Source organism: Catharus ustulatus, chromosome 11, assembly GCF_009819885.2.
Source record: "Catharus ustulatus isolate bCatUst1 chromosome 11, bCatUst1.pri.v2, whole genome shotgun sequence".
Lineage (NCBI taxonomy): Eukaryota > Metazoa > Chordata > Aves > Passeriformes > Turdidae > Catharus > Catharus ustulatus.
The window spans coordinates 11,611,760-11,634,202 of record NC_046231.1 but is presented as its reverse complement, the minus strand read 5'-3'; the positions used below and the strand labels follow the sequence as shown (position 1 = coordinate 11,634,202).

General features: G+C 40.0%; 1 long non-coding RNA gene across 4 annotated transcripts; it reads left to right on the top strand.

Moving 5' to 3' along the window:
• Positions 1–181: 181 nt before the first annotated feature.
• Positions 182–17,918, top strand: LOC117001324. Of its 4 annotated transcripts, none has more exons than XR_004419014.2 (6): positions 182–216; positions 823–878; positions 1,347–1,474; positions 5,810–5,962; positions 6,184–6,315; positions 13,509–17,918. It is a non-coding gene; the product is annotated as an uncharacterized LOC117001324 (long non-coding RNA). The 4 variants fall into 4 exon arrangements; XR_004419015.2 differs by lacking the exon at positions 182–216 and adding an exon at positions 491–581; XR_004419016.2 differs by lacking the exon at positions 182–216 and adding an exon at positions 710–728.
• The last annotated feature ends 4,525 nt before the right edge of the window (positions 17,919–22,443 follow it).

Genomic DNA, 22,443 nt, shown 5'->3' with positions numbered 1-22,443 from the left:
CGGCGGGCGCTCCGCATCTTCCAGGGGCCCGCGGAGCTGTCCCTCAGCGCGGGGTGTGGAGGGGCGGCGGCAGCACGGGCGCGGTTGCGGCGGAGTCCGGAGGCGGCGCTGACAGGACGGCGCGCGGAGGCGCTGCGGGCCGCGGCGGCCGCCCCCGGCCCGGAACAGCCCGGCTTTGCTGAGCCCGGCTGCTGAGCCCGGCCGGCCCGGCCCGAGGTGAGGAGCGGGCGCGGCGCTGCCCCGGCGCGGGGCGCCCCCTGACGGGCGGCGCGGCTCAGCCCCGGCCCCGCGGTGCCGGCAGCGCCGGGCGGGAGCGGCGGGGCCGCGCCGGGCTCGGCTCCTCCGCGGCGCTGCTACCGAGCCGCGCTCTGTCTACCCTTCCCTCCTTGATCCTCCTGCACTTCATCGCCCCCCCCCCATTTTGGTTTGCTTTTCTTTCTTTTTTTTTTTTAATTTAATTTAATTTTTTATTGTGCCGTGTGCGGAATTTCGGCTCTTTAAACTCCATGTGGTTCTGCCCCGGTAAACGGGACGGGTCCATCCCCGGCTCGCACGCTCCCTTACATGCTCAATCCACACAGGTGTGCACTTTCATCAGTTTTCGACTGCACGGTGTCACCGGTATTTGTCCCCGGCTTCATTATAGCGATCGCTCTGGAGCGCTGCATTTCTTTCTCCACTCGAATCTCTTCTGTCATAATCCTCTGACAATCCCCCTTGTTCGGGGAGTGAGATATCATCTGGTCAAGTTTTATACATTTAACATTCATTTTATGTGTGAGTAGAATAACTAACTGCTTTTCCGTACTCCTTTCTTTGTAGGAAGAAACAGAAGTTTTAACCATCTTCCCATGGCATCTGACTTTTTTGAAGAGGAGGTAAGGTTAACGTCATGTAAAATTACCCTCTTTATTTCTGATGTTCCACTAATTTTTCTTCTCTAGGCATACATTTTGGAAACTAGTGAGTTCATGCATACTTTCATGCCTTGCAAACATAATACCAGAGCTGATTAATAAACGGTAGTGATAGAACTCTTACGCTGTCAGGATTGTAAGTGCCTATCAAACTGACATTCTCACTACGTTATGCCACTATTATAGTCTTTGCAGTTTTAAAAGAACTGTAGATAATTATTCAAGATATTGAAACATTTAGTTTATAGTTCTATTGCTGTGGTTGTCACTTTCACTTTATATCAAATTTGAGACTCATTTCTTAAGGATGTCTCTATTTTCTGCTTTATTTGCACATTGATAGCTCTACTGAATGACTAGTCACAGCAACTTTTTCCTCTGATAGCAGCATATTAAAATGTGAAAGCCTAAGACTAATCTGCTTTGCAGGACTTTTCAGGCACTTGATCGAATGGAAATAAGAGGTTTGTTTCAAGACTCTTATGTCGTTCATCAGTTCTATTAACAAACGTGGGGCTTGAGGATGCGTTTGCTGCTTCTTTGCATTATTGCTGAAGGTACGTGCATTTGAAGGTATGGATGAGTTCTTGGTATCAGGAGCTTGTGTATTTTGCGGCTGCCAGCTATAACAGTGCAAGTTGATATTAAAATTCTGGACTTTGTATTGTATATTTTTCTCATAATTTTTTGAAGATAAATTGTTAATACAATTAAAAAAAAAAAACTTGCCTTAAAAATCTTATGTAGCAGTGGCTTGGATTTACAGGCTGGCTGTGCACTCTTGACTTTATTTAAATTTAGGCGTGTGAATCAAGACTCAGCTTCTATAAATTAAAATTCCTTTTTTATTGCCTTCAGTCTGATGGGCTGGTCCTGCAAAGCTGTTAGAAGCGTCTTTGGTTAGTTTAGTAATTGGACTCCAATGGTGTGAGAGGAGCTTGGAGTTAAGATGACTGCACAACATGACCCAAAATACAGCAACATTTGAATTTGCATATTTGTTTTTTATATGCTGGTTTCTTTTGCATAATTTCATTTATATTGTGCAAACGTAGTGCAGCATAAAATGGCTTCATAAATTAGTGCAGGAATGTACAGCAGGGATCAGCTGAGAAAATTTTCTTTCTGGGAGAAACAAATGTGAAAAGAGGCAGAATGATCCTGAAAGTAACAGCAAACTATGTTTTAGAAGTACAGCTATTGGTAGGCTCTAAGTGTAAGTGGTTTGGTTCCAGGTGGCTTGTAGTGAATGGAGTTAAACTTGGCTATCTTGGATATGATACACCTTAATTTAATTAATTTAATAGCTACTTTCTGTTGGAACTTTAAAATCTAACGATCCTGTTTTTATTGCAGTCTTTAAAGATCTAATCGTTCTTCTGTGTGTCTGAGATGTAAAACTTAGTGCAAGGAGAGACAACAGATTGGTTCCGTCATACGATTTTGTTGGGTTTTTTTTGAGAGTACTTAAAAGATTATGATGGATAATGCTGTCTTGCCAAAGAATGCCGACACAGGTGTTCATCATTATCTTAATTAAGATCCTGAGAAAATGTCATCTTTCGGCATGAATTATGAAGGGAGATGCATTAGGAGATCATTTCAACTTTTTTTTCTTTTTACAGGGGTAGATGAGAAGGAGGCTGTTTTCTCAAAACCTTTTTGATATTTCTTTATCAGAATACTTGACCTTAGACACTGAATTTGTTTCTCCAGTTCAATTTGTTACAATATTACCAAGAGATCTGTGTGTGATGCTAAAGGGATTCCTCTTAAAGAAAAAAAAAAAAAAAAGTAATTCCCCTACAAGATGCCCTGTTTAATTTAAAGCTGTCCTATTAAAAAAAAAGAAACAAACCTGTGAGACTCAGATGGTAATGGAAATTGCTGCTGGAAACATCTGATAAGAGATGTTTTATACAGTATATTTAAAAGTATTAACAACTCATATAACAGAGAAAAATAAATGCATGTGAATATTCATTTTTTTAATTAGGCATGAAGAGAAAAGAAAATTTTCTTTCTCATCTTTGCACTACCGTAGAAGTAAAACTAATTAGCATGCAAAGAGGAGGGAGGAGTCCGTGTCTTTCTATGTTAAATCAATCCATTATTACTGGGCAAGACTAAAAAAACCCCATGTAAAATATTGCCTGTAAAACTTCGGGGCCCTGTCCTGCAGGCACTGCTGCCGCTTCCCTCAGGTGCAGTGCTGCAGTTCCAGGCCAGGCAGGGCACTGCAGTGCCCGTGGTTTGTGGCTCTCAGCCTGGGTGAAGGTCCTGGGAGGAGCTCTCTGGGCAAGACCCTGAGCTGCTCTGCTGCTTCTTCTGCTGCACTTCCTTTGCCCGAGATGCTCCTTGTTCACACTCGCTGTGTTTGTGGTCTGAGAGCGAGGTAAAACTCGTGAACACCTAGAATAACTCTTCTGTGCCTAGCTTTTGGTATTAGGTAGCTTAGAGTTTTCTTTTTCTCTCCAAACCTTTCTATTTTAAATCACTTCTTGTCTGCTAAAAGAAACCTGATTATCAGTTCTAGTCTTCTTTTTTTTTTAATTGCTTCAGCAGCCTTTTTAGTGGAATAAAATACAGAAGTGCAGCTGACAAGCCTTTCAAGCACCCAGTTATTGTACTGAGCATGTAACTCCAAAGATCTTGACAGTATCATGGGAGAAGCTGAAACTGTATTTCAGTTTCCTTGAAGCTTCCTGTAATTAACTTAAATGGCATTATTTGCTTGAATTTGTTGGTATAGTATGGACTGAGTTAAGAATGTCTTTTGGGTTTATTTTGCTTACAGTTCCATGGACATATGCAGAAAATAGACTCTGAGTGAAAAATTAAAAACTGCTTTCTTTCATGTCTAAAGCAAGTTTTTCACTTGAAGTAAGCCACATCTACTGTTAGTTGGCTCTTACAGCAGATGAGGAGCAGCTCAGTGGGAAGGGTGGCTGTGGCTCCCTGTGCTGTTTTATGGAATGTAGGTGGCAAATTCCCTTTTGCCTGCAGGTGCTGCAGCGTGGGGGGGCTCCAGTAGCTGGAATTTGGCCTCCAGTGTGGGTGCTAGAAGTGAGTGACTTAGTAGCAGTGTTCTATTCCAAGGATCTTGTGCTTTATCTACTTTACTTACATTTATTTACAGCCCTTATAACTGGTGTTTGCAAGAGCTCAGCAGTACCTCTCTGAGGAGAAACATAAACCCAGGTAGCCTTTCTGGCCTTATACCCAAGGAATTCTTTTTAACAGTTCATAATTTCTAGGATTTTATTAATATTAGAGCTTTTTAGACTTTATTCCTTAATGTGGATAGTGCAGATGTAGATGATTCTGGAAGCTGCTTTTTGCAGATGAAAGTGAATCTATTTGTAGAACCAACATTTTTTTATTATTATATAAATCATTTGGAAAACAAACCAGTTGGACCTTTCAAGGTGAATATGTATCACCATAACAGAGTTTACTGTACTAATAAATGTATGACTGGTGACTTTCCTGCTCTTCCTGAAGGAGATGCATTTTCCTGAGCAATTTCTTTTTCCCAACAGAGCAAAAACTAGCTTTTTTGTATTGTAAGCACATATTTTTCACAGTATTTCTTAGCATTTCTAGTGCAGATCAAGAACACAGCACTTACCTCTGAAATATTCTCTGCTGACATCTACAGAAATTTTCATGCCCTTCAGATTTAATTTTGTGTAGAATAATGCATGGTATAATATGTAGGTCCTGTGTTTTCAATTAAACTGTATTAGGTAACTATGCTCTTCTTTCATATCCCATAGCAAAGTATCAATATCCAGATGGCAGTGTGCTGGGATAAAAGATAGCTACAGGCTTGGCTGCTACTGTAAAGCCAAGAACAAACATTTTAGCCTGTGTGATAAATAAAACCCAGGTTGAGACTCTCGGCGTATTGGAGTTGCACTAAATAATTCTACAGTGCTGTTTATTACTGGTTTCATTGGATAATATGCAGCTGTAAAACCTGCTTGAAGCTTTTATTAAGAATACTCTGTCATTATAAAAAGGTGCCTATGACTTCTTTATGGTATTGGCAGTGCAAGAATTACTTTGTTTGTGCTGACTTTCTGGCTTTATCTAGGAAGGACCTTGCTGTCTCCCAGCTCCTGTGGGCATTAGGTTTCATGAATGTCCCTTGGGAAGAGGACAGCTCTGTAGAGCCTAAGTTTACGAAGTATTGTTAAAGGTTTTTTTTTCCTTTTGCTTTTTCTTAGGTTTATTTCAGTATTTAACTTACTGCTTCAGTTAAAATTCAGCTGATATTTCCTGTAGTATACACTGTACTACCATTCCCTAAGTAAAGCTTAATCTGAGGTCATCCAGGTAGTTCTTTGAGTGAAGGCTGCAGAAGGGTGGAGAGACTTTTAGACTGGCTGAGAAGGGATGGAAAAACTTGGTAGCAGGCAAGGGTTTGTTTTCTCCTTGCATTTCTGGCACATCCTATGACCTCAGCCTCAGTTTACTTAACAGGAACTCTGCTTGTCTCAGTAATGTCCAGATGTAAATGGTGTCCATGCTCATATAATTGTTAGACTGTTGTGCTTTTGAGCAGGGGCAAATGATTAATGCTGTTACTGGTTCATTAGCAAAGTGCCATTAAACCTTTGTGTTCCTCAGATCTTTGATTCCTATAGTTTGTGGTGTGCCTCTTAGAGCATGCAGGATTGAACACCATCCAGTGGGATGTGGCACTAACATAGTGTCTGTGGGATTTAACAAACATACTGGATCAATTGGTGAAGAAACCCTTGCATCGCTCAGTTTATAAACCCTTGTTTGTCAGGGGAACATGCTGTGTGAATTAGTGACAAATATATATTTTGTTCGTCCCCCATTCTCTGTATGTCCCTTTTTTTATCTTTATTTGCACCCAGGAGAGAAGTAGTGAGATCCACAGTGGGGAAAACGAACCAGCAGTCCATCCTGTCCTGTACCTGCTGGAATATGGGAAGAGACCTAGTACAAAGCCAGAGTGCAGCTGGGCTTGCAGTCTTTTTAACCATATTAAGTCCTGTTCAGAGTTAATGGTAAGTAATCTGCTATGAGTATGATATGATTCATTAAGCAAAGCATTACAGTAGGGTTACTTTCCTTTGTGGTGCTGGGTTCAGTCACTTACAAAATGCAGAGTTAATGTTTCTAGACACATCAACTTTATTCCCATTTCTGTTGAGAAAATTGTGCAGTGCAGGTGACAAGAACTGCAATAAGTATGTTCTTCTTTTCTTTCTGTTTTTGTCCTCTCCAGATGAGCTCAGTGAGATGGTCTCAGCAATGCTGAAGAAGGGAAGGACAGAATTGGAAGGCAGGAGCTCTTTCAAAGCAGGATTCTTCATCTTTCTGTAATGCCCAAACATGAAGACTTTATAAACTTCATTAGGTAGAGTATTGCTAATAGTGTCACATCAGTAATGTTGCATGATGTAATATGGCATTGCTGTATTGTTTGGTGATCATGTGGAGCTGCATTAAATAGATGAACATATGCCAGTGACTTAAATGAACATTGAGTGAGAGCAGTAAAAGGAGAAGGTGGGTACTGGGGGAAATGCTAGTAGTCTTTTTTAAGCCAGTGCCTTTCTTTTTCAGTTCTTTCCATAAACAGTAGCTTTTTTGTTTCTTGATAAACATAGAATAAAGAAAAATATCTTTTCATTCAAGAAATTGAATCTAATTCAACTTCTTAACCAGAAAGACCTCACAGTCCTTCTAGCTGTTAGAGCATCTTAATGCTTTGTCCAGCAGGAAATTGCACTCATGGTGCTGACCCATTAAGATCTGTAGTGCAGCAGCATGTGCTGCTCTTGCTCCTCAGGGCTTGTGAAATGTCTGCTGTGGCACAGCCCTCTGTGACCTCTTGCATTGAAGGATGGAATTCGTGAATCTTTTTCTGTCTGGAGCTTGTAGGAGCTCCCTCCTGAGCCACACAGTTCTGAAATACTGCAGAAAAATATCTGACAGTGTTGTCTGGGAGATGTGACTGACTTAATTATTATTAACATTTATTAAGTGCTTTACAATGGAGTGGAAGAACCATTTTTACAAATAGGAGAACTGGCATGTGAGGAAGAATGAATCTCTTCTATCTTCTGCAATTCTTGACCCACCTAATTAGGTGATTGTCACAAGAAATGAGGAGCTGGCTCAGGGGAATGGCACTGGGGGAAGCTGCCGACACGTTCCGTACGCACCGCGCTTCTCCTCACACAATGGCTTAGCGTGGGGAGCAGGGCTTCCCTCTGTGTGCTGAGCCAGGGAGGAGATTTAAAAGGCCTGAGGAGCCTGAGGCTGTCTATTGGATAGCTTCATTATAGATCTCATCCAGGGAAAAGTTGGGGAACTCCAACTCATTTCTAGGAGCTACTCTGGTTTTTAGCAATTCCTCACCCACTGCCTCCTCCCGCTTCCTTTTGCTGTGGAGTGGCCTTTCCCCACAATAAGCTGATTCTCTTCATGGCTGATATTTACTCTTAGCCTCTAAGGCACTAACTGCTTCTTCTGGTCTAAGACTTCAGTTTCTTTTTTTTTAATAATTTATTTTGCTAAGAAAGGGAATCTGTCCAACTGTTACAAACAATAGTGGTTTTGATGTATATCAATAAAGAGTTAGAGATGTATGTTTTCCATGTAGAAGATAAAGAGACTTAGAGCCTGCTTTAAAGGAAGGCAAACCTCGGAGAGGTTTACTTAGATGTACAATGTGCCCTATGCTTTCATTTTTAAAAACAGTATTAAGGGATTTTTTTCAAGAAAAGAGAAAATAATTTCATCTTTTTTGGCTACATTTTTTTCTCAGTCTCACAGTTGTAAGATAAATATTCAGAATTAGGAGTTGCTAAGGTTAATGTGATTAAAATGAGTATGTGATAACGGGCTCTGCACATTAAAGATTAAGAGCTCAAATTATAGACTCCAGAGGGAAACACTCCATGAGCATTTGTAAATTGTGTTTGTGCAAGAAATGCAGACTTAGGCCTATGGTTGGAGTTGCACAGTTTTATCCTGATGTATCTGCAGAGAATTCTTTTAAGCACTGTAGTGTTGGGGTGAAAATGTAGTGAGTGAGGTGGGGGGACAAATGAGGAAATAATTTTGGTCTAAGCATTACTGCTACTCTATAAAAATAGGTTAGTTTTACACAATTTATTCACATTTACAAAGGTCAGTTTATAACATTCTGAGTGCAATAGTTCATTGTTTGTATAAATTGATCCTTTATACAGATGTAATTCCATATACAACATTTAATCTTTGCATGCTAGTTGAAAATACATTAGCAATTAATTTATGTAGGTTATGACTTTCTTTCCCATGTACTCTGCAGTGGTTCCTACTCTAAAGTTGAGTCAGTGTGTGCTTAATGAAAATTAGATGTGAAATGTAATATGTAGAGGACAAAGAAGCATTGAAATCCTTATTGCTCTTTAAAAGACAAAGGTACCTCAGATAATTCTCCTTTCTTAATCTCTTAAGAATTTGATGCATAATTCTGTTATGAGCAATTTGGAGTGAATAAAAATATTTTTAAAGTAGTATTAGTACCAGATAAAATTTCTCACCTTTTATGAAGCATAGCTTGGTTTTAAAATTTAAAATACTTGTATTTTGAGAGGCTAATTTATAGACAGTCTTCCACTAAGAAGGAAAAGCACCTTGGACGTTTGTGGAGAGGCAAGCCTTGTGTTATATCTGTGAAATTTGCTAATGTTGCAACCATTGAAATAAAGTGTTTGTTTACGTAACAGCAGTGGCGTTTCTCCTCCTCTTCCTTGTGGTTTTGTCCAACTAGATGTTATGAGTGGCAGTTGCAGTGACTGCTAAGTGTTTAAATGATGACACCATTATGTGAAGTGATTTCGAAATGAGAGATTCCAGCCAAGAATTACATCTGCTCTCATCTCCTTCAAATCATACTCTCTGGCTGTGCAGATTATGATTGATTTGTTTGTGACAGATTGCAGGAAACAGTCATTGATTTTTCAATATTTTACCTTAAAATTATTTACAGTTGTAACCAAGGGGAGGTATTTCCATGGGCTGTCAGCCCCTGAAAGACTGGGATAATATTCCCTGCTCCCTGACAAGACAAATTACCCGTAATGAGTGCAGTAGCTGAAGGGTATACTTTTATTTTAAAATATGTCAATAACCCAGTGACTAAACGAATATTGATTCAGCATAATGAAGCCTGAGTAATGTGAAAATGAGCTCTTCAAGGAGCATGGTAAAGACTTTCTTTTTAGCTTGTAGCAAGAAGCTTTTCATTCTTTACTGTTAGGTAGTTGAAATGTGCAGTCTTAAACAAGTCATCCTTAAACATTGGTAATATGTGGAGTAATGTAACAAAAGAACTTCAGGGTTTTTTTCTGTTTCTTTTTTTTTTTTTTTTTCTCCATGTTCTTTTTTCTTCAATATATTTCAGTAGATCAAATGCTTAAAGAGGAAAATACAAGTTATCCAGGCAGAGATAGAGTTACTATTGGTGTAAATGTTTTTTGCAGTAATATTCTTCAACTAGCCTAGTGGCATTTTAAATTGTGGATTCTGAATATGGGCATGGAAATATGTTTAAATAAACTAAAGATTTAATTTCATATTACTGACTTCTTGGCATACTGATGTGTGTTCTGTGTGATCAGTCTAATATTCTTGTCCTTCAGCAGTTTAGAATGGCTGGTTTATGAGCACCTAGATATACTGTGGTGTAAAACTTAGTTACCATAGTGCACATTTTTCTTTCCCTAGCATATAACACTGCCTGTTTCTTACCAAATGAGAATTCTCAAGCAGTAATTCATTTAAATTACAGTAATTTATGCAGTGCCATAGGTGTGGTGTGGAAAAGCATCTAATAGATTAATACGAATGTACTTCAGTTGTTCAGGGTAAGGATTAGATTAAAGACCATGTTGAGGTACAGTTTTTTTTTAATATTAGAAGTATTGAACGCTAAAAAAACAAACCCCACCCTGTCATGTGAAAGGATCAATTGGTCATTTGTATTCAAGAGCATTGTGCAGCATCGGGAAGGCTCTGCAGAAGCACTGGGTATAAATATCCGTGTAATCCAGACATAGACAAAAAGATATTTTCTTGGGGTGTTTGTGTATAATGTGTCAATTATGAAATAATGTCATAGCCAGAAGCATTTAGTGTGCATGTTTGGGCATGAAGACGACTTTCCTTATTTTCTGAGGACTAACTTCAATTGCATCCAACTAGCTTGTGAAAATCTTCAGAAGAATGTTTTCCTATCAGCACACAGGTGATTTTTTCCAAATGTCATTCCTTTAGCACAGCTAGAAACTATTTCAGGAGGCACTTGAGAACCTGTGGCATTGAGAGTTAAATGGCAACCCTGGAATGTGAGATATGTTCCTGTTTTTAATTTGTTAGTTTTCAGAAAAAAAGTGTGATGTACGTTTGAGTGGGTTACAAATGTAAATAATTGTAGTTTTGAGGGTTTGTGCATAGCTCCTGGGATTTCCAAAATATTGGAGAATTATTAATGGTGAGGCAGTAATAAAAAGAAATAAATAGCTGTGACAACAGGAGAATTTGGGGCTCCTGTAAATGTTACAAGAGATCTACAAATGTTACAGTGTTGAACCTTAGCTTCCTGCTCAGTGGCATTTTACACACCTCAAGTTCTCTGTCTGTTCTTTGTACCTTTTTGTTTCTTTGGCCAACAGCAGGAGATGAAGGGGAGGATTCTCATTCCATAGTTTTCCCACAGTAGCGAGGAAGAGGGAGACTGTTCAGGGCTGGGTGCCAGGTCTGGTGTAGACTGAAGGGCAAATAAATGTTTGTTTTAACAACATCTCCTTTTCCTGAGTAACACTGCATGAGCTCATGGTACCAAACAGAGTAACAGCAGATCCAGCTGGAGGTACTGCTGGCAGTGAAACCAAAGTGGGCTTTGCTTGCAAGCCATTGGCATTTTTCACTTGCAAGACAGGCAACAACTCTGGCTTTCTTGCTTTCCCAAAGATCAGCTTGTTTATTGAATATCCGGTATTCCAGCTCAGGCCTGAACCGTGTGCTTGGCACTAAAGGCAAATGGTGCCTTCTTGGCTTTTTATTTTAATTTGTGGGTGATACTGGAGATGTCTGATGATGGTGCCTTGGAAGCTCTACAGTTTATTCATACATCTCTTTGTGTTAGAACTGTGACAATTGCTGGTCCACTTTCAGGTGGACTATGGAGGAGAAAATAAAAACCTCAGACAAAAGAAAAATCCTAAATAATTAATTGGTTAAAAGTTCTTGTGGCATTTGGGATCTCCTAGGAGCAGAACATAAGCCCAATTGCTGTTCAGTTAGGTAAAAGTAAAAATAAAAAACACTGTGAAATTAAGATAATGGGTAGAGAACAGAGTAATATCATTTGTGGCAGAGATGAGGCTATTGGTCAGTAATGAAAGTCTAATATTTAGGGGCTCTATGTTTCTCAGCATTTGGCAACTTGTAAATTTTGACCCATTTCAGTTAATTTCACAATGAACACAGTGCATCAGTATGTTCTTGTAGTGGGTGGTTTTATGTAACAATTCAGATCTTGATTCCATGATGAATAAAATAGCAACCAAAACCAATGGTAGATTTTAAATTTTTTTTTTCTACTTAGCCTCTCTGCTATCTATCTGCTGTACAGACCAGCCAACTGAAACAAGTTTAAAGTGAGAGAGGAGAGCATGTTGATGTAGGTGATGGAAACTGTGCTTACTGGCTAAGCCTTCTCCATGCTGCTCCTTTCCATTGTCAGATTACTTATTTGAAACCTAAGAACTAATATGTGATGGAACCCAAATCAGAGCAATCTACAAGTGGGCAGAATTTGTAGAATTTGCTCATCTAAATGTAATGATCACTTGAAACCAATTCTTTGTGCCCTAAAGTACACTTTAAAGGTGTTTTTTATTTTTGTTTAAATTTGTGGACAAATCATTGCTTTCCCGAAAGCAATTCCATATATGCAAATATTCCATTCTTTTGTAATGACCATTTTATGTACTAAAAGCTGTCAGTATTGCAGTCTTTAGTGTGTGGGCATATGGTTTATGATGAACTGTAAGACTGAGATAACCCTATAAAAATATGTGAGAGATCCAAGATGCTGTGAGAATCTTGCTTAACTGCAATGGTTAAAAAGGCATGGCTGACTTAATGCATGAGTGTTGAAATCTGTGTCTGGAATTATGGAAACAAGTTCAGAAACAGGAACAGAATTGATTGTTGATTATTTTCCTTTGTAAGAGCTGGGAAAAGATGCATTGTGCTTTTCTGTGGTCTTTAAAGACCTGCAGTGTCCTTTTTAAATTTTTTTTTGTTTTCTTTTGTTAACTTATCTTTTAATATGAAGTGTCATTCCCAAAATGAAGTAGTGTCCTTGGGCTGGTGGCAACAGCTGGAGTTGTAGAAGTCATAAATAATTCAGAGAGGTATAAAGGGTAGGGGAATTTTTTTGTCATTTGAATCTTTATTATGTGCACACGTTTCACTTTAGATATGGCATCATTTGAATTCATTCAGTATGATGATTGCACTGACCTGTCATATTTATTTTGATGTCCCTTCGAAGGACCATATGCTCTGTCCTCAGCATGAAAATGATGCAAGTTGCAAACTGAAAGGCAGCTCTGTTCCTGTAGGGATGAAGCCCCTCACTTCCCATTGTCACATCAGTGGATGTACAGCTGCACTGCAGTAGGGAAGGTGGAGTTGTTATGTCAATGCAGTGACTAAGTGGCAGTGTAGCCTAGCAAAAGGTGGAAAAAAGGGCAAAACCCATTTGCATCAAGGTACTGTATGGCATTGAAAACTCAGCTGTCACTGAGGGCCAGTTGGTGTGAGGAACCTGGCATGTGGAAGGTGGAAAGGATTAAAGCCAGCTAGAAATCTGCCAAGGTGGAGGTGTGCCATGGAAGCTTTAATGTGGGAATACAATTAATTACTCTGTATGTTGGAAATGGGGTTGCCATGAATACAACCTCCTGGGGTTGCATGGGACTTAGGCTTAGCCAGGCTCAGAGCTTTTTCTTTGCCCAGTCCATGTCCTCCTTTCCTCTTGAAGCTGCTGGCTTAGACAAAATCTTGGGCAATGTTTTTTTGGGGGTGAGCAGGGGAGGAAACAGGCGGTTGTAGTTTGCCTCTTAATTAATTCTACTGTAACCATTGCATCTGGTCCTTCATTTATTTTGTTGGTATGTTCCTGTGGACAAGTGCTACATTTTCCAGAAGTTACAGGCTCAAGTTCGACCATGTCCCATAAGTAATGAACTGCATGATAATGAGTAATGTCTGGCCCCTATGGCTAAAGCACTGGCTGGTATTAGCAATTCACAGTTGGTGGATAACAGGACTCTGTTATCTGTGTGTAATATTAACACCACAGGACTGCAACCACCTCGATATTTTCATGATGTAAGGTGTGACTGTGAGCGGTGATTTCTGTGAAATACATGGTCCACTGTGCTCATGCCAGGGGCAGAATGAAGCCAGTTAAGTGCAGGTTAGTGAAATACAATAACTAGAAGCTGTGAATAACTGTATGCAAAATTGTTTCTTTTCTAGATCCTGCCATCAATGACTGAGCCTCCCTGAAATCTTATCAGTTACTGCCAAGATGAGAAGGATAACAGGAAGGAGGAGTGCTTAAGTGGTTTTAATAACAGTTAATTTCATCTATTTATCAAATGACAGGTTGTTTTTTCCTCAAAACTTGATTGTCATGACAAGATGCTTTGAAAGTCATCTTTGTAAAATAAAACTGACAATTTTTAGGCTACAAAGAGCTATTGTGTCTTTCTGTAGAACGTTGTCATTATGGTAAATGCTGGAAAGTCTTTATTTTTTAAGTAATTTGACTTGCATACTTCATTAATTTATTTGAATGTCTGTTGAATGCCATGTGAAAAGTTTCTTGCCAGAGTTCTTTTATTCAATGGAATAGTTATTGTTACAATGCTCAATTTATTATTGTCTAAATTACTGTTGCCCTAGCCTCCTGCAAAGATGTTTCTTTTTAGTAATTCTTAAACAAATAAGGAATGAATGCGGTTTTGTCCCCTTTGTGTTTTGATCAGCATATTTTAGTGCAAGTGTCTTCAGTTTTTGGAATGACACAACGAAAGATGTTTTGGTTTTTGGTTGGGTTTTTTTTCCCCAACAGCACATGTCTTTTGTGCAATGATTTTTTAATATGTACATTGCCAAGATACAGTTACTGGAAGGAGAGAGAAGCTGTTGGGAATGTCATGTTATGCCAAATTAAGAATTATTAGCTCTTAGTTTCTGTGCAATCTCTTCGACTAGAACTCGACCTATTGCGTCTGGCGTATACTTTGACTCTAGTGGAACTAATGTGTCCTTGGAGTAGCATTTCAGAGTAACTTCAGATTCATGGTTTTTTCACAAGTCTGCTTTAAACTGCTGGGATTAACTTCAGAGAAGGCGAGAGATACAGGCTCCTTTGTCAGCAGCTGTGCTGGTTAAAGAAGGAGGCTTCATGCACGCTTGCTTGCTCATTCTCTCCCTGCTAGGGGAGCAAACTGAACTGTTTCCCTGAGCACACCCGGACTTACTTCAGCCAGACTTAATGCTGTTATCAAATATTAGTTATCCAGCACCCTGGGTCACTTTGATGAAAGGACAGGGCATACACAGACCAGCTTTGCAGACGTCATGTCTGGGAAGGGTGGTGTGTTGACAGGAGTGGTGCTGAGGGCTGGCCCTGGTGTGCTGCCTTTTCAGCAGGTGCAGTTACATCTCTGGGATGTGGTAGAAATTGGACGTGTTAGAAAGCTGTGCAGATCTGTCATGAATAATATTCACATTCCAGGGACATCCTGGAAATTGCAAAATAAACCTTTGACTTACTCCTTGTGTGTGCCAGTATGAGGGGACAGAGCTGGTGTGAGTGTGTGTACATGACAGACTCCTATTTCAGGAAAATGTGTCTGGTCAAGGTGTGGGAATGGTACAAGTGTTTCCGTTATCTAGAGAACACACTTTTGACTTTACTCATCAAAGAAGCTGCCTCAGCCAACACATGCCTCAGGAGAACATGAGCTACCTTGAGTGGAGAAGGGAGAGCACCTCCAGCAGGAGTGGCTGCTGTTGCCTCTCTACAGCATTGAATCAGTAGATGCTGGAGTCTAGTGAAACATCCAAGCTCTTGATATTCTCTGTGCCAAAGTTAGAATGGTATGGATAGTCTTTAGTACTCAAAGGCATGCTGAGTAAAAGCAGTGCAGTCAACACCTCCTTCAACACTGACCCTCCTTGTGCAAAGGCCATGGAGTATAGGTGCCTTCCTAGAGCTGGCTTGGGCATACAAAGAACAAGAAGCTTTCTGATCTGTCAGAAACCTGAGAGCAGCAGCACTGACAGGTGAAAAGAACACAGTCACAGAAAGGACTGAGCCTCCAGCTCGGGTTGTGTGTCATCCATTATCTTTTTTTGTCCTTAAGGTAAAGGATGAGGAGTATGCAGTGGCCATACTGTACATACAGAAGGAAGGAAAATATTGTGTGTAAGGAAGGGGCAGGAGTGGCTCCAGCTGTGGGAGCTGTGCCCTGTTCCAGCAGCCCAGGGTTGAGCCATGGCTGAGCTCTCAGTACTGGGTTCAGAAGTGATGTGCCTTCCCCAAACGACTCACATCTCCCCTGACCATGAACGAAGTGCATATGAGCCTCCACAGCTCTCTGAGACACCCGTAATTCGTATAACTCTTTATCTTTAAATGGACTATTGTAGTACCAAGAAATGTTTAATGAAATGCTTGTGATTGCCTAGGAATCTATTTACCTGCTGAAGTGGTAGTACACAGTTAAACCAGTACTGCAAAATTACATTTTACATAGAGTGCTGTCATGGATGTTAAGCTGATGAGAAAAATTTTACATGCAACCATTTAAAACAATCAAATAGTATAGTTAAACTTCCATGGTGTTTATGTAGTGCTAAAAAGATAACAAAATAACTCCAGGGAAGGCAGATTTTCTTCTTATAAATATTTCAAATAATAGGTTGGTTTCAAGTAGACTTCCTGGCTCTTTGGTGATTGCTGCATTCAGTCTGAATCTATCAGGAATCCTAATCATAGTGGTGTGGTTATTGTTATAAACACATGATTTCTATATATGTTCTCCAAAAATATGTTGGATGAAACACAGTTTACCTTCTTAACTGGCACTATATGGTTATTTTCTAACTCCTTTAATTTCAGTTCTAACTTGACTGAATAAAAGGTGCAGTCCTGAAAATAATCTTTACATCTGTAAATATGTACATATGACTGTTTGCATACTGCAGACATAGCACAACATTTTTAAAGCAATATGTGTTGACAATACGCAGAGATAAAAATCAGTTTATGACAAACTAAGGAGCAAACTTTTAATAAGACTGATGAATCATTAGAAATTATTAGAAAGGGAATGTTAGATTTTCCATCTTTTGAATGAGGATGAAATATTTTTATAGAGGTATATGCTTGAACAAATGGTTGGGTGTGGTAGAGGAATTCCTCACAGGCTTCTGTGGCTTTTGCAACTCCTGGGGTCAGACTGGGTCGTTGTGGACATCCTTCTGGCTTGGAGGGAGTGAGAATTCTCAGTGCAGCAGATGTCTCCATAGAATAGCAGCTTCCACTGAAAAGCTACTCAAAGTTAATTAAGCTTATCTTCAAAAAAGGATGGGGAGGGGCATTGGGAATGTTCCTGTCACCTAGTGCCATGCCTTTTTCAAAGACCCTCTCTCACCTGACTGCTTGCTCCTGTAGGGTGTTTCCTTGGCTTTGGTGGGTTTCTCTGGTTCATCTATCCTCCCCCCACCCACATTAATCAAACAGCACATGAGCATCTTTTTTTCAGAGCAAATGTCTTCTACAGAGTGTCTACTTCTATGAAATGTAATATTGCCCTTCTGCTAGAGATAATTATTAGGTTGAAAATAATCTGACAATATCCTGCTGTGGATAAATTAGGTTTGTTCTCTACCAAGATTAGTTAGCTGGCACCCATTCACTAACACAAGAAAATAATTTCAAGTTGATTGTATCCAGTTATCTGCCTTCTTTATTTTTAATGGGCTTTTTGTGGCCATGCTGTCACCAAATGTGTGCAAGTCATACTTTTCCAAGTGCCCTACAGCCTAGGTCGAGATGGTGTTTGCTGTCCTGTACCATGAAAAGACTTGTGGGCAGAAGTGTTTGGAGAAGGGGAGAGGTTGTGTCCATGTAGATTTCTGAATCATGTGCACCTTTGGTTTTGGCCAACAGAGGTGTGTTCTGCTCTATGGCAGTCAATATGTTACCACCAAAGTCCAAAATGCTGGGTATAATTAGCTCATGTGTTTCAGTAAGTGTTGTTATTTTTCAGCTTGCATATACAAGCCTGTTTTCATGCAGAAGTACATATTTTACTTAGGAAGAATGCTGTGCAAATCAGAAAAAGCAGAAAAATTATTTAAAGTTTTTGTGCTAGTGTTTAAGATTTAAAAATAACTGTGAGATCTTTATTTCTTTGTTTACGATTGATTAGGGTTAGAGTTTTAAAAGCTTAATGCTGACTCTAAGTGCTTTACAGTCAGTCACTGAGAAATATGGGCTTGGCACAACCACGTTTCTGTCCTTCAGTATATCCATTATTGTTAGATGCTGAGTGGTCATTGCACATAGATGACTGGATTTTGGGTATTTTACATTTCTACATGTTCAGGAAAATACTGTGTCGAAGCAGCTGCTGGGTGAATGGAGTAATTAAAGAACTGCACTGCTTTTATTGAAGCTGACATATGCTGCACATTCCTTAAAACTCAGTATGTGAGCAGAATGTTTCCAGGATTTATTGAAGGCAGACATCTAGAGATACTGGGGAGCTTTTAATAGTAGTAAAGATAACTTCCAAGTTTTATGTTGTTATATAAATCTGTCTTTAAGAAGAGAGCTGTTATTGCAATACATTGCTCATGTTCATCATATTTTGTCTGTGTGTATGTTTTATGTATGTACTTGTTACACCTACACACAAATGCTTGACCTGAGCACTTTTATTTGACAGTGATTGTATATTCTATTTAGTATTTATTTGGGAAAAAATAGTGTTCTAATACTGTCTGAGAATATCAATATGCTTGGTACCGAAAGTAATCTGCAGTATAGTGTGGGGGGTTTTAATTTATTTATTTTTTTAAACTGAAATACAGCCCTGCTTAGTTTGAATTACAGCTCTTATTGTGTGAGTGTAGTGGTAGCAAGCAAGGAATCTTACTCAGCATAAACTGAGGCTGGGTTTCATTTTAACTAGAATGATGAGTGCAATGTTCCACATGTGTGATACTTTTGCAAGTTGTAAAAAAATAGACTTGTTTATCTATCGTGTATTTTGTATGATTTCAGAGTAGAATGTTGTCATTGCTGTTAAATTACTTGGCTAAAACTAGCAAACTTTCACCTGTGTATTTTATAATGTTTAAACCTTAAGCACTTTTCAAGCAGTAAGTTTGACTTACCATTGTTGCACACTGTAAAATAAAGTACAATATTAAAATACATGCTGAAAGAACATTCTTCATCAGCTATGAATAAACATGTGGAAAAGCTATTTTCAAAATTTCAGGGGTTTTGCTAAATTTTTCCCAGTTGATTTTGTATTATCTTTAATGTGGTACTTGGAAAAGAGGTTAGTTTCCCTTACCAGGATGCATAAGGTGCTGTTGTGTGTCGGTGTTCTAAACTTCTAGGACTGTGTAAATAGAAAGTACAATTTTAGTTAGTATTGTGTTAGGTGTGCAGTAGAAATTAGTTTTATGCCTGGTTGTTTGCATGAGCAGGCTAGGTATTTTTAAGTGTCTTTTTAGGTTAGCAAACTCATTTCATGGACAAATCTTTTCATATTGGGTTTGGCAAGTTAAAAACAAAAACATTTCCAAACTACTCGTGTGTTTTAATATTGTGAGTCAATTCCCGTGTGTTAAAGTGTAAACTACCAACTAATCCATAGGAATTTATGCAGCAGAAAGTCATTTAATTAACACTTTTAATTTCAGCTATGAAAGAAGGTGAAAATGAGGTCTGGAGAATGGAGAGAGGCTCTGCTTTTCATTGCTGAAGTCTCCCTGCACTGTAAGTCTACTGATGCCCGTGGTGCTTAGACCATCTCCTGCCTGCTAATTAGGCCTCTCCAGTGTGCTCTCTAGAAATGTGCTGGAGAAGTTTTTTTCAAAATACCACCACGCCATCCTAAATAAGGGAACAGTACAGTATGTAACTATTATACACCACTCACTTGGCAGACTATAATTTAATAGAACAACAGTGATCAGACCAGTATATCAGTTAATTTTCAAAACATTTTATTCCACGCAAATTAGCTCAGGTCCTGGAGGGCAAAATGACAAGAGGTTACTCGTACACTATGTATTTAATTAATTGAAAAATGCTCAAATTGCTTTTACAGTTGTTATTAAAAAGTAGAATCAGTGTTGCCAGTGCTCAACCATAATTAGAACCCCGGGGAATTAAATATTTAGCATTAGTAATGTAACAGCACTTAGGACACAAATTTCTATTTTTGTAATGAAAGCAATACAGTGTAAGTGCAAATGGCTGAAACGACAGCTGTGACAAGCAAACCAGCCTGGGATATTTCAATGAGACACCTCGTTGGACAGCAAGTCTTACTGCATTACTCGTTTGTAAGAGTCTAAATCCCAATAGCCAAGCATTACACCCAGTATTTAGATTTCTAATTGCTCACAGGATGAACGGTCGGGCAAATGTCAGCCGTGGGGTGGGAAGGATGCAGCGTTTTCCCAAATTACACGGCAGAGGTGGGTGCTGTGGCCGGGCAGGCAGGGCTGGGGCTCGTCCCAGGGCAGCCAAGGGGGAACCAGCCCTTGTTTGTTTTAAGTTTAATTACATTTGAGCATAAGTGCTCTCAGTGATACAACGTGAAAAGTCGGATATTGGGCTCTAATGAGCTGTAGTGGTAGATGGCTGGAGACCCTGAGGGATTCATTCGCTAAATTAAGTGGATAACAGTACTTGGTTTGGGCACGGTAGCATGGCTGAGCTGTGCTTAAAGTCTCCCTTTCAGAGCTGTCTCTCATTCCTGCTTTCCTCCTGAACAGTGTAGTGACTTCCACAGCCGCCTGCTACAACTGCTCAGCTTGTCACAAGTATTGTGTTACCAACTAATAAGTAATAAAGCATATTTGACTTCATTTCTCTTCTGTTTTTCTGGTGTTTTGCCCCTGGAATGGCAGGGGAAAGAGGAAAGCTTGAAGGCACTTGTGTATCTTCTGAATAGAAAAAAACCCTGTATTTGGGTGCAGCATGACTTGGCCTTCTTAAGCACTGATTTGCTTCCCAGAAATAGGACAATCAGGCAGAGGGATGGAATACTTGTTTTTGAAGATGCTTTGTTCCAGTTGGCACCTGCTTGCAGGCCAGGGTTGGTGTTGGAGTGAACACGTAGCAAGGACGTGCTGTCTGGGTGGCACCAGCCCAGGACAGCCTGTGTCTTGGGAGAATGAGCAGGGACTGCTCAGGGCCACGTCCAGCCCAGCAGCAATGCCCCAGCCCCTGCTCTCCTGCTTCCCAACTACTTTTTTCTGCTGCAGGTCACTCTGTAGAGAATTGTGAGCTTCAGTTTTGTTTGTTTCCTGAGCAAGTGAAAAAGTCTGAGAAAACCAGCTTTTCTCTAACAGGAATTTTGGGCTCAGGGTGTAGGAAAGAGCATTTTTTGAGTACTGAAACCTTGTGGGGTATCTCTGAGCTTCCCTGGGTGCTTGCATTCTGCCTACTTTGATCCAGCTCCCTGAGCTTTTTCCTGGCTACCAGAGACTTGCATTAGAAACCCTTTGTGCTCTGTAATTTTGTGTGTGATGCACAGAATTAAGGTACCCAAGGGTTTGATGTAATTGTGAATTGCTGCTGTGTGTAAAAATCCTCATCAGCTCTTACTTTCAGAAATGAAGTTGTGGCATTTTCTCACTCCTTGCCTTTGTGCAGTTAGAAGGCCTGGGAATGGAGCTGGGTCTTCCAGCAGCCCTGACTCGCAGCAGGACGAGCTGCACCTGGACTGAGCTTTCTGTCCTGGCATCTGAAAGCTGTGCTGAGCCTCTCCTGTGGATGAGCCAACAGCTGCACTGACATGACAGTAGCACCACTGCTGGCTGTCTTGTCAGTGATCTGGGGTCTAAGGAGTCTCTATTCTGGCCTGGGACAAGATTTATTTATTTATTTAGTTATTTAAATTGTGTGTCTACAGAGCTGTTCTTTCCTAAGGCTTTTGAGGCTTGGGTCGTGTCTGTCATTGCCAGGATCAGTTCCTGTAAGTCCTGCAGCAGTTGGTCTCTCTCTCCCTGAGGATGGGGAAGGAGGGGGCTCTGGGCTTTGGTTGCCTGGAGATTGGCAGCTGGAAAGGCGTTTCTCCCTTCTGCTTTATTTTTGTTCTTTGGCATCTCTTCTTCCAGTCTCTGCACCCCCTGTGCCCAGTGCTGTAAAGCACACAATGGCAGTCTCAGACTTTTGCTGGTTTTTCATCCTTTGAGGATAAAATTCCCTTTTTGGCTCCAAAATCCACCAGCACTGCCTCTTCAGAGGCATGTTACAAGCTACTCCCTCACCAATTTCTACCTTAAAAAATAGACGAAAAATACAAACTTTAGAGAAAGTTTGTCCTGACAAAGGCCATTAAAGTTACTTCTAAGGCTCCCCATAGTCATGCCTGCTGCCTGGTGGGTACAACAGTGTGCTCTGGGCTCTCTGGCAGGCAGGAAGAAGTAGACAGGCAGAGGTGAAACAAAATTTTCTTGGGATCTTCTCCAGTCCAGCCTTGGCCATTCTGACAGCCCCTGATGCCTAAGGCAGGGTTAAGTTTTAGCACATTTCATTACATTTCACCAATTAAATAGTTTTTTCAGGGAATAAAAATGTTCAAAGTATGTTTTTTAATATGAACTCAGACTAACACCCTCTTTAGAGCAGCTGTAAGTCCCAGTGGTATTGGTAAGTGTGGTATTGGTCATAGCCAAGACACCTAACTGACCAAACATCCAGCATTGTAGTGATGGATGTTTCTCTTGGTTAAACAAGTGAACCTAGTGTGAAAAATCAGATTTACCTGCAAAAATATCTGGGCTCTGCTGCAAGTTTTCCTGCAGCCCTGACTGAATGACTCTGCAAAGGCTTGTTGATTTTACCAAGGCAATAGAACAGTTCTCTCTCAATGCCATGCTAGGAGAGAGCAAATGAGCTGAAAGTAAAGTATAGCAGTGTACAGGAGTCCTGCTCATTGTTTCTCCTTACATTGTAGCTTCTGAGCTTCTGCTGACACTGATGCTCTTCTTTCAGTAATTGTCTAGCATGAAGAAGAAGTAGCTGGACAAGAGCTTTTCTATGTTTCTGTTTATAACTGTATGTTGAGGCAGCTTTAACTTATTTTCTATGTGCCTTTTAGATATTGCCTCTTATTTAATGGCCTAAACTTCTAAACTACTC